Below are 3,214 nucleotides of genomic sequence, written 5' to 3' on the forward strand. Positions count from 1 at the left end.
ATAGTCTTGATGAAGAATTTGTTAACCTCATGCCCCTTATGAAACACACTTTGGTTGTACTTGCACAAGCACAAGTACATGCTCCGAAGGCACCACATGGTGGTTCAAAGAAGGGTCGAAAAATTAAGCATAGAAAATATGCTCTAACTTTGGAAATCTTGAAGAACAACTACTTCGTTGATCGTCCTGTCTTTCCGAAAGAGGATTTCAAACGGCGCTTTCGTATGAAAAAATCTTTATTTCTTCACATTTTCAACGATATTCAGACTCATTTTAAGTTTTTTCAGCCTAAAGTTAATAATGCTGGTAAACCTGGTATAGATCCTCTGGTCAAGGTGGCTGCAGCTTTGCGTATTCTTGGTTATGGCACGGTGTCTGATCAACTTGACGATCAATTATACATTTCCGAGCAAAGTGGAAACTAGGCGTTGAGGCATTTCTGTGATGCAATTATCAAGTTGTACGGTTCAGTCTACTTGCGAAGGCCAAATATTGCAGATACAGAACGCTTGCTTGCACAATCTGCCACACGTGGATGGCCGGGTATGTTGGGAAGCATTGATTGTATGCATTGGGAATGACATAATTGTTCAACTGGATGGCAAGGTGCTTACAGTGGTCGTTCTGGAAAACCATCTGTTATTCTCGAAGCTGTTGCAACCGAAGACCTGTGGATATGGCATTCTTTCTTTGGGATGCCAGGGTCACACAATGACATCAACGTGTTGGACAACTCGCCGGTATTTGAGCACGTGATCAATGGTACTTCTCCACCTGTTTTTTTTTATGTAAATCAGCATAGCTATAATATGGGTTATTATTTAGCTGATGGTATCTATCTTGACTATGCGGCATTTATACAAACAATTTCAAACCCTAATACTCTAAAGACGAAGTGGTTCACAACAATGCAAGAAGCTGCAAGAAAATATATTGAAAGAGCTTTTGGGGTTTTGCAAGCTAAATTTGGTATTTTGAAGAAAGCTTGCAAATTATGGCATGTGGAGACAATGGGTACTGTTATGAGAGCATGTATCATATTGCACAATATGGTAATCGGAGCTAAGAATAAAAATTATGAAATGAAGAGGTACATTCCTAATCCAGAAGGGCAACCACAGATCCCACCTACTCGGGAACACTACATTGAAGGGACTCTACGAGTTCAATCAAAGACTATGCATGATAGACTTAAAAGCGACCTTGTCGAGCATCTATGGAGCATTAGGGGTGACCGACATTGATTGTTGTAATCATGTATTAGTTATCTTTTATTTATTTATTAGATAATTAGAGTAACTCTAGTAGTATGCAATAAAAGGGTGATATGTAATAGTTATCTTTTATTTATTTATTTTTATTTTATGTTTTTGCAATCATATATTAGTTGTCGTTCTATTAATAAAAAATGTAATTCATTTGCTAAATCAAATGAAGTAAATTCTAAATCACACAACATATCACACAACATAATAATAATCACACAACATATCAAAATGATCAAATGAAAAATTCTAAATCACACAACATAATAATAATTGTCATACAACAACCTCCTAGACTATCCTACATAATCCTCCTCACTGCGGAAACTCCTCCTCGACTGTCCTTGTGCTGAACTCTCCGTCTGTCCATGCTGTGATGAACTCACCCTTGTGCGATCAATCTGAGCCTGTAACTCATCAATCTGGCGTTGCAAATCGTCATAATCCACATGAGCCTGGGAAAGAAGTCTCTCTCTCTCAACACTGTAGGCGAATACCGAGGAGCGCAAGCCATCATTTACACGAATACTTGTCTCATATCTCATGCGTAGGTCATCCTGAAATAATTATTCATTAATAATTTATGACATTTTCATAATAAACCAAAATAATAAAACAAAACCAATAAAAATAATTACCAGAGATAGATGTCCAAGGTCAGGCTCTAACTGTACGACGCGAGTGGCATCAATAGAAGAAATGGGCTGGTAAATCGTCTCGCCACTCGGATCGCTCAAACTGAAAACCCAAGGCCACTCTGACTGAGGGGGATCTTGCGCTAGAACAAATGTGTGCACAGGTCCAGCCTGAAATGTCGGTTGTGACGGCTGGCTAATCTGGAATTCACGTCTGACACCCAAATTGCTAACCGTATGAATGTTGCCTGTACGACCTATAGCTGGGAGCAAATGACCAATAGACACCCTAAACCAGTAACGGTAGTACTGCTCATAAGTCTGCAATGTAACTAGGTCAGAAGCCTGTAGCCAAGTTCAATGCACGTTACTCTCGATGACTTGCTCTAAGGTCATGTCCTTAGCCTCTGATACATGGGTAGGCGGATCAGGAGGGATACCAAAGCATGGTGTGAGCTGTCTGTAACATCTATCCCCTAAATACCACTCCATATCACTCCCACAAGTGAATACCATCCTCCTATGAGAAATGAACAATGCATATCTACAGTCATTCGCGCCGATGTGCACAGATGTCCTCCAAGGCCTCCAAACAATAGAAGCTTGTGTGCTAAGCTCGATCTGGGTTCGGACAGAAGTTATGTTCTGACTGATCTCACTGGTCAGACGAGCTCGACAAGGTCCGTGCCAAGCCCTGAGCCTAGGCCTCTCATCGGTATACTCTGTGAGGATAGGATTTGCAGCACGAAAATACTCATAAAACCATACCTCTAAGAGAATGACAAACCCTCCCATCTGGGGACTACTTACTGACAACACCAGTCTGTCGAGAAGCCCTATCTAAACAACGCAACAAATGACAGTATATGGCTCCACCAAAATCAATACCGCCCAACTCATACAAGTGCTCAAAGTTAGCTAGATATCCCAAGTTAATCGTGGAATGGCCAGAAGGAAAAAACAAGACACCCATCAAATACATACAGAAAGCTCTTACATACTCATCAACATGTGCTTGACCATCATCGGAATCAAGTGACAAATAATCTATCAAAAACTGCAATCCTGAATCAGTAGTCAACGGTGTAATGTATACAGCCTTGATACCAGAAATCCTAACACCAGCACTATCATATGACTCCTCGGTCAGACAAGGGAAGAAAGTCATCGTTTGGGCACAACTCTGGAATTCAGTGTTACATCTCAATGGATTACCTAATCCTATACTCAAACCAGATATCATGCAAAAATCTAATGGAGTGAAGCCCAACTCTCCATGAGGGAAGTGAAAAGTATGTGTACTATCCCACCATC

The 3,214-nt window shown here is 40.6% G+C and overlaps 1 long non-coding RNA gene across 1 annotated transcript; it reads right to left on the reverse strand.

Moving 5' to 3' along the window:
* Window positions 1-1,398: 1,398 nt before the first annotated feature.
* LOC147476322 (uncharacterized) lies at window positions 1,399-2,982 on the reverse strand. Its single transcript, XR_015208753.1, has 2 exons — window positions 1,904-2,982; window positions 1,399-1,822 (listed from the first exon to the last, which is right to left on the reverse strand). It is a non-coding gene; the product is annotated as an uncharacterized LOC147476322 (long non-coding RNA).
* Between the last annotated feature and the right edge of the window lie 232 nt (window positions 2,983-3,214).

This window comes from Coptis chinensis, chromosome 9, assembly GCF_015680905.1.
Source record: "Coptis chinensis isolate HL-2020 chromosome 9, ASM1568090v1, whole genome shotgun sequence".
NCBI classification, from domain to species: domain Eukaryota; kingdom Viridiplantae; phylum Streptophyta; class Magnoliopsida; order Ranunculales; family Ranunculaceae; genus Coptis; species Coptis chinensis.